This window comes from Rhineura floridana, chromosome 3 (assembly GCF_030035675.1).
Source record: "Rhineura floridana isolate rRhiFlo1 chromosome 3, rRhiFlo1.hap2, whole genome shotgun sequence".
In the NCBI taxonomy this organism is placed as follows: domain Eukaryota; kingdom Metazoa; phylum Chordata; class Lepidosauria; order Squamata; family Rhineuridae; genus Rhineura; species Rhineura floridana.
The window spans coordinates 199,114,697-199,123,697 of record NC_084482.1 but is presented as its reverse complement, the minus strand read 5'-3'; positions in this window follow the sequence as shown (position 1 = coordinate 199,123,697).

The following is a 9,001-nucleotide window of genomic DNA, read 5'->3' as shown; positions in this document are numbered from 1 at the left end:
GGGTAAGCCTGACGTAGGTTTTGTGGGCATTTGGCCTCTTTTGTACCTGACAGCAAGTCACAGAGGAAAATTGTACGCACTGAGTGTAAAATGTACATTTTAGGTCTACAAAATGAATGTACTAAATATTTTAAGCCAGTTCCGTGTGCTACTTTGCTATGTAAGTGCTTTGCTATGTAAGAGCTTTACAAAAGCTCTGTCCTTCTTCCTATAGACTCATGATCAGCAGACAGATTTCCCTCCCTGGGAAGCCCCTTCAGAGAATCTCCGCACACCAACTCCTCCCCTCATAATATTGCTTTTTGTTTTTCCTAGGTGGGCTCCTGGATCAGGCAGGTGTTTAACTGATGTAGATTCCCTTATAACTGGATTTCCCTACCAAGAAAAGCCTCACCAGTTAATTTTTCTTCCTAGCACAGGGGTTTCCAAACTAGTCTCCACAAGCTTCATTCAGGTGGTCCATGGCATGTCCACATTAAATATTCATATTAATTTTGAATTGTATTTTTATGGCTACAGTTCCAGGGTGGTTGAACAAGTAGTGTAGTGGCAAATTCAGAATGAGACCATTGTTAATGCCTTCTCCCACAACAAATGTGAAAGGGGACAGTGTTAGCTACTGGAAAGTGTTCTGTCAGTGGCAGACTCGCATCCTTTCACTCTGATTGGCTCCAATCAGCAGAAAAGGACAAGGAGGCATGTTAGAAGACTCTTCTCAGTGGCTAACACTCCCCTTTCATGCTGATTGGCCTGTAGGATGCAGGAGACAAAGAGACCCTGCTTCCAAAAAAGGAAGGGACCTAAGACCCCCCGAGACCCTTGACAACTACACCCCTGGGTTGAACAGTCAATCCCTCGTCCCAATTTAGAGAACTCTGGGGGAAACAGGAGTTGCCTATCAACTCCTAGCACCCTTTACACTTCCCAGGATTCTTTAGGGAAAGCCATGACTGTTGAAAGTAGGATGATACTGCTTTAAACATACAGCACAAATAAAGCCCTAGTGTTAAGACAGCCTTTCTGTATATGTACCCATTGCTGGGTATCTGTAATCACTGAGAGTGAGGGAGTGTGTGTGTATGAATAAATAGGTGCAGGTGTAGGTTGACTGAGGTACGGATGTGTTAATGGTGTGGAATTTGTGTGGGTGTTTATGGATTTTGAAGTTTTATCTGTTTGTTGTTGCTATCAATTGGATTTCTTAACTGCACTTTACCATAAGGTCCCAGGGCAACAGTGTAAAAATACAAAACCAGTTAAAACAATTTAGAACCAAAATAGGGTGGAGTCAAAGTCCAGTTGCTTCTTCAGCATATGGCAGAAGCTATACAATGGTGATGGAACATGCAAGCCTGTGGGGAGGGATTTTTTATTGCAGTATTCAACTAAATAATTGCACTAGCATAAGCATGAGACTTTTCCCCCAAGGGTGCCCTGCACCATCCCCAAATCTGCTGTGCAGAGTTGGAGGAACCCCCCGATTTAGGGAGCACATGGGGAAGAATATTCCATTGCACAAGCTAAAATCTTTGTGCTGATGGAACAATTTGCTTAGCACTATGTTGAATACAATCCTATATATTTAATTGTGTTTGATTTCCCTGTAAATGTTTTTGTGAACTTTTTCTGATAAAAATGATATATAAAACTCAATACTCATTAATAAAAATGTTTGTGCACACAGCACAACCTCAACAAATAATATGTCATAAGGATCCTTCCTGCAGAGTAAATGTGGTAGGTGAACAGTCAGCTGGAATAGGAGCAGGCTCCTGCTGTCGTCTTCAGGCAAAAAAAGAAGAGGTAGGAGCTACAAAATTTATTGTGAGCCCCATTTGGTTGGGAAAAAAACCTTTCCCAAGGGCACTGTAAATACAAAAGTAACTTACTTAGAAAAAAGGTGATTGGTTCAAAACAAAATGCAATATAGTCTTTTGAATCCATACTATTTATTATTTATTTATTTATTACATTTATACCCCGCCTTTCTTTTCATGACAGAAACTGAAGGCGGCTTACATATGGTTCCCAGGCGGTCTCCCATCCAGGTACTGACCAGAGCTGACCCTGCTTAGCTTCAGCAGGGAGCTGGCCTCATGTGCTTTCATGTGATGAAAACATAACATTTCTATGCATAAAGCATACCACACAATTTTTAATAACTACAACAAAATGGGAAGAACAAGAGCCCTATTCCAAAAGGTTAGAGAAATGAAAGGGAAATTTAAACCACCAGTAGGGATGTTGAATAATCAACAGGGGAACACACTGACTGACCGAGATAAAATAAAAGGAAGATGAAAGCAATACACTGAAGAACTCTATAAAAGAGATGCAAGGATGAGATTCATTCACGGAGGAACCGTATGATGAAGAACCAGACATTTTAGAATGTGAGGTGAAAGCTGCTCTTAAAATTCTTGGAAGAAACAAATCACCAGGAATAGACGGCATACCAATAGAGTTGCTACAAGCTACTGAGACTGAATCTGTCCAAATTTTGACAAAAATTTGTCAACAAATATGGAAAACGAAGCAATGGCCCACAGACTGGAAGTGTTCAATATATATCCCAATTCCAAAGAAAGGGGATCCCAGAGAATGCAGTAATTATCGAACTATTGCCTTAATATCCCATGCAACTAAAGTAATGCTCAAGATTCTACAACAAAGGCTCTTACCATATATGGAGGGAGAAATGCCAGACGTCCAAGCTGGATTTAGAAAGGGAAGAGGCACCAGAGAGCATATTGCAAACATACATTGGATAATGGAATGGACCAAGGAATTTCAGAAGAAAATCACCCTGTGCTTTATAGACTACAGCAAAGCCTTTGACTGTGTAGATCATGAAAAACTATGGAACGCTTTAAAAGAAATGGGGGTGCCACAGCATCTGATTGTCCTGATGCACAACCTATACTCTGGACAAGAGACTGCTGTAAGGACAGAATATGGAGAAACCAATTGTTTCCCCATGGGAATGGGTGTGAGACAGGGATGTATTTTATCACCCTATTTGTTTAATCTGTACGCAGAACTTATCATACAGAAAGCGGGATTGGACCAAGATGAAGGAGCAGGCCCGCCCTTAGCATGTGCGGGGCCCGGGGCAAAATCATAGTTGGGGCCCCCCACATTCTTTCTCTCTATTATATATATATTTATAGAGAGAGAGAAAGAGAGATTTTAATTATTAATATATGTAATTATAATATTTAATTTACATATGAGGCTAACAACCTATTAAATACAAATATGATTACCTTCACTTCAGGGAATAGGCCTCTAGTCAACCAGTTCCATATCCATTTCTCCACTGGTCTTTCAACATCTGTCTTCCCTTTGTCGATATCTGCTAGATATGGCAGTCTATTTCTAGACATATTTTCCCATCTTTATCTTCCTAACTAAACAATTGAAAACACTTTGTGTAGAACCATTGTTTTAAATATTGAGGATGACAGAATTTAATCATTTCTGTAAATGTCTGGGCCTGGCTGCTTTGTTGATGGGCAATTACGTTCGGATTAAAATTAAAATAATACAAATATAAGAAACTATATATTTATTCTCAAAAAATTCTTAAAACAATAGTGAGATTTGGAAATGAATCATGAACCTTAGAAATCAGGTTTAAACATTGCAATGTTATATCACATTCAGCTCTTATGTGATTGTTTTCAGAGGTTTTTAATATGTTTTTATTTTGTTTTTAAGTATTTTCTTTGCTTTCACTTCTGCAAAATCATTAATCAACTTGTCAAAATCTAGATTTTCACACAATTTATGTTCTATTGATAATAAAGTCAAATTAGACAACCTTTCTTGAGACACCGTAGTTCTTAAATAATTTTTCAATAATTTCAGTTTAGAGAAACTTTGTTCTGCTGATGCAGTGGTAACAGGAATTGTCAATAAAATTCTTAAAACAATAGTGAGATTTGGAAATGAATCATGAACCTTAGAAATCAGGTTTAAACATTGCAATGTTATATCACATTCAGCTCTTATGTGATTGTTTTCAGAGGTTTTTAATATGTTTTTATTTTGTTTTTAAGTATATATTGCTTTCTCAGGGATGTATTTGCTGCCCAGAGCTCCTTTGAAAGGAAGGGCAGGCTATAAATTTAATAAATAAATATAACTCTATAGTCTATTACTTGTCTTGCACCAGAGGGCTTCAACTTTTGTAATTAGCTGTGGAGCCAACAGTGCTGGGACTTTAAGCTGAGTGCATTTCTACCACCAGAATAAAAGGTTGCACAGAAAGAGATTAAGAGCAAAGCGCCTTTCATTTCTAAAGAAAAACAGATATAGAACACAAACGCAAACCCTTAGAAAACAGTGCCCCTAAGCATATCTTAAGTGCCGTTATTCTTCGAGGGTTAGCAGCTTTTCAAAAACAGTCTTAAATTGGACGTCTCTAGAGTGTTTCTTCTGAAGAGTACAGTTGTGTTTCAAATGACCCTTATATATATTAGGGAGATGACAACAAAAATATTTTCCCATTGGCTGCAGATCCTTCTGGCAACTAGCCAGGAGACTCCAACAATTTGGCGACTAGTCGCCAACCCTCTTCCTCGCCTCTCTGCCCTCTCCAGCGACGACACGCCTGCTAGAGAAGAAAACCTCAATGTCTTTCCTTGTGTACCACACGTTGGTGGTACGAAGCTGAGTCAGACAGCGTGCCAGGAGAAGCTACATGGAGCCGGACTCCTCATAGGCCACACTTGTTTGGCGCCCATCCACCTCCATTATATGCTAATTTAGCCCTGTGTTGCGCGGCTCTGCTTCCCCGACTTTCCTCAGCCTGGAATAGCTCAGCAGCAACCCCTCAGCTCAGCACCCGCCTTCCCCTTTTCTCAACTGCCTTCCTGCTTGCACACTCGGCCTAACTTGTTCCCTAGCGAGCTCCTCCTTCTCCCTGCTGTGCCTTAGGAAACTATCAGGGCGATCGAGAGGGCGCGCAGCGCTTCCCCACATTTGGACTTGATACCAGGCGAAAGAAGAAGGGAGGAGGGAGGTAGCAGGCTAAGTTGCGTGGAGCTATGTGTTCGTTTGCTCATGCGGGTGGGGAAGTGAGGAGGAGGAGAGATTGGCTCGTTGCAGTTGGGAGTGCCTGTCATGGAGAAGCTGCATAGGGAATGGGGTGCAGCAACACAGATGGCTTCGCTGTGAGATATGTGTGAATGCAGCAGATCGCCAAGCGCGGGGCCTGGGGCAAGAGCCCCACTTCCCGGTACCTAGGGGCGGTACTGTGAAGGAGGTGTGAAAATTGGAGGGAGAAACATCAAAATGCAGACAATACTATACTACTAGTAGAAACCAGTAATGATTTGAAATGAATGCTGATGAAAGTTAAAGAGGAAAGCACAAAAGCAGGACTACAGCTGAACATCAAAAAGACTAAAGTAATGACAACAGAAGATTTATGTAACTTTAAAGGTGACAATGAGGACATTGAACTTGTCCAAGGATTATCAATACCTCGGCACAATCATTAACCAAAATGGAGACAATAGTCAAGAAATCAGAAGAAGGCTAGAACTGGGGAGGGCAGCTGTGAGAGAACTAGAAAAGGTCCTCAAATGCAAAGATGTATTACTGAACACTAAAGTCAGGATCATTCAGACCATGGTATTCCCGATCTCTATGTATGGATGTGAAAGTTGGACAGTGAAAAAGGCGGATAAGAGAAAAATCAACTCATTTGAAATGTGGTGCTGGAGGAGAGCTTTGCGCATACCATGGACTGCAAAAAAGACAAATAATTGAGTGTTAGAACAAATTAAACCAGAACAGTCACTAAAAGCTAAAATGATGAAACTGAGGTTATCATACATGTTTCCCCCAGCATTATTGTCTTTTCTAGTGAATACACGATTCTGGGAAAAACAGAAGGGAGTAAAAAAAGAGGAAGGCCAAACAAGAGATGGATTGATTCCATAAAGGAAGCCACAGACCTGAACTTAGAAGATCTGAACAGGGTGGTTCCTGACAGATGCTGTTGGTCACTGATTCATAGGGTCGCCATAAGTCATAATCGACTTGAAGGCACATAACAACAAAACCAAAATATGTCTAACAAAACCAAGTTAAAAATTCCTAATGATGAAACAACCACCCCAAGCAATTTTGTTAAAAGGGAGAAAGAGAAAATATGTTATGAGACTAGGGGCTCATCTACACGGTGGTTTACTGTGTGTTTGGTGCTACTCACGTATCCTTTAAATTTGCATGGTTCACATGACAGAACGTGTCACACAGTTTTCCCCTTATAAATCCATTCTAACCCAATCCGCTGATAATACGAAAAGGGAGGAAAACCCATCTCCACTGCACTGTGCTTTTCCTTGCAGATGCTTTGCTCCAATGCTTTTAGGTGGGTGTGTCAATCGTTCCCCTCTCCACACCCACCATCTCCTCGCTTCCTTCATTTTGTTTCCTGTGGGCTGACAAGCAACTTCTGGCTGCTTTCCTCTGTTCTGCTGGCCTTTTTTATGGTGCTGCAAATGGTGCCGTTACTTTTCTTTTCCCACTAACTTGTGTGCAAAAACATAACACTGCTCAAACAAAGATTTGTATTTCAGCTGTATCATACCAGTGAAAATACAAATAATCGCACTTCTGGGTTATTTTTTTAAATGGAACCTACTGCAACTGGTAGAACAAACTTGAGTATTCTCAGTTGCCAAGCAACCAGAGAGAGTGGAAATGTTAAATTAGAGGGTGTGGTCATTAAGAAACTGCATGATGGATCCTTCCCCTCAGTTTAAATAGAAAACACCATGTTTGCAGCTGGCATTGAGCCCTTACTGTGGATGGTGCAAATAGAAAATGGAGGTAAAAACAGCATCTTTATTATGAAGTAATGCTCCCATGTGGAGAAGCGCTTTTTTTAAAATGTAAATGTACTGCCTTCAAGTCGATTCTGACTTACGGCGACCCTATGAATCAGTGACCTCCAACAGCATCTGTCATGAACCACCCTGTTCAGATCTTGTAAGTTCAGGTCTGTGGCTTCCTTTATGGAATCAATCCATCTCTTGTTTGGCCTTCCTCTTTTTTTACTCCCTTCTGTTTTTCCCAGAATCGTGTATTCACTAGAAAAGACAATAATGCTGGTTTTCATGAGGCTGAGAGGCAGTGACTGGCCCAAGGTCACTCAGTGAGGTTCATGGCTATGTGGGGATTTGAACCCTGGTTTCCCAGGTCGTAGTCCAACACCTTAACCACTACACTGGCTCTCTTTGCCCTTTTTTAGAAATAGCATAATATCCAACGTGACAAGTAAACTACTGGTTTGTAACAACACTGCTAATACACTAGGGCTACTGCAGTAACTCCTGTTGCAGAAAGCATGTAAAATGGAACTTTGTATAGTAACTAGAACCAATTGCATGAAGCAGAATTCTAAACAGAAAATAACCATCCTCAAGCGCATTGCTAGTTAGTTTTACTTTTCAGGGGATCCTTTCCATGTGGTAATTGGCCCTGATGGGGAATAGTAGCGGCACCAGGAAAAAAAATCTGGGGAGGCACAGAAACGGCAAAGTATACTTTTATTTACTGCATATGCATCATGCAACACAGACACAGCAAGCATTGCCCTGCCCCATAGCATTGGCAAGCATGCAAAGTTTCTCATCCTTTTCTACCGGTTATTATTTTCATTGTTGCAAACTGATTCTTGGATTATCATTGTTCTTATTATGTTTGGAGGGGGGCTGAAAAGCAGCATACAAATGATGACATTAATATAGAAGATGGGCACAGAGCTGCAATTTTATTTATTTATTTATTTATTTTATTAAACTTGTATACCGCCCCATAGCCGAAGCTCTCTGGGTGGTTTACAACAACTAAAAACAATTCTCAGAGATCTCTGGGAATAGAGACTGACTGTTAAACCACTCTGGAAATTTTAGGTCTGTGGGGGAAATAGAGGTCTCCTAACAACTCTCGTTACCCTCCACAAACTACACTTCCCAGGATTCTTTGGAGAAAGCCATGACTGTTTGAAAGGGAATAATTGGAGGTTAAATGTAGTGTGAATATGGCTTAGAATAGAGAAGACCCACTTTCAATCTCCTAATCAGCTTTTTAACTCTCTGGTTGACCTTGGGCCAGTCACTACCTCTCAGTGTAACCCACTTCACAGCGTTGCATTGTGGTTGTTTTAATTTTTTTATTAAGTAAGAAAAGTTGTTACATAGTACAGCAGAACAAATGAAAACATAATAAGCAATCCATTATTACAAAAAGTTATATACACGAATTACACTTTGTGTAAAATGTGTTTTTTTTGCTTGTGTCCAAGTAAAGAGTCTCTCCAAAATTATTTTTGAGGAAGCGGAGAGCGATGCTTGCCAGGATGTAAGGATGAAATGGGAATGTAGAGAAGGACCATGCATGCCACCCTAAGTAAATGTTTTTTGTATTTTTCTTTTATGTGCTAAGATCACCCTGGGATGAGTTAAGAATGCTTCATTAAAAACCCCAATGACTAGGGCTGAGACCCCTCAAGGCCTAAGGGTAAACTGAAGGAGGAGAAAACTCTAAGGCAGGGGTGGGGAACATTTGGCCCTCCAGATGTTGCTGACCTACAACTCCCATCTGCCCTAGCAAGCATGGCCAATGGCCAGGGATGATGAGATATGTTGTTCAGCAACATCTGGAGGGCCAAATGTTCCCCACCCCTGATCTAAGGCAATTGAAAGGTTCAGTGAGGCACAACAAATGCAAGAGTGAAATATTCAAGCATGAAACATGCCCTGAAAAAAATTAAGACTTATTCCAAACTGCAAAACCAAGTAAGAGGCCAGTATCAAAAGGACTACTCTCGGAGTGCCTTAGAGCAGTGATAGCCAACATGCTCACTAGAAAAGACAATAATGCTGAGGCAAACAGAAGGGAGTAGAAAAAGAGGGAGGCCAAACAAGCGATGGATTGATTGCATAAAGGAAACCACAGACCTGAACTTACAAGATCTGCACAG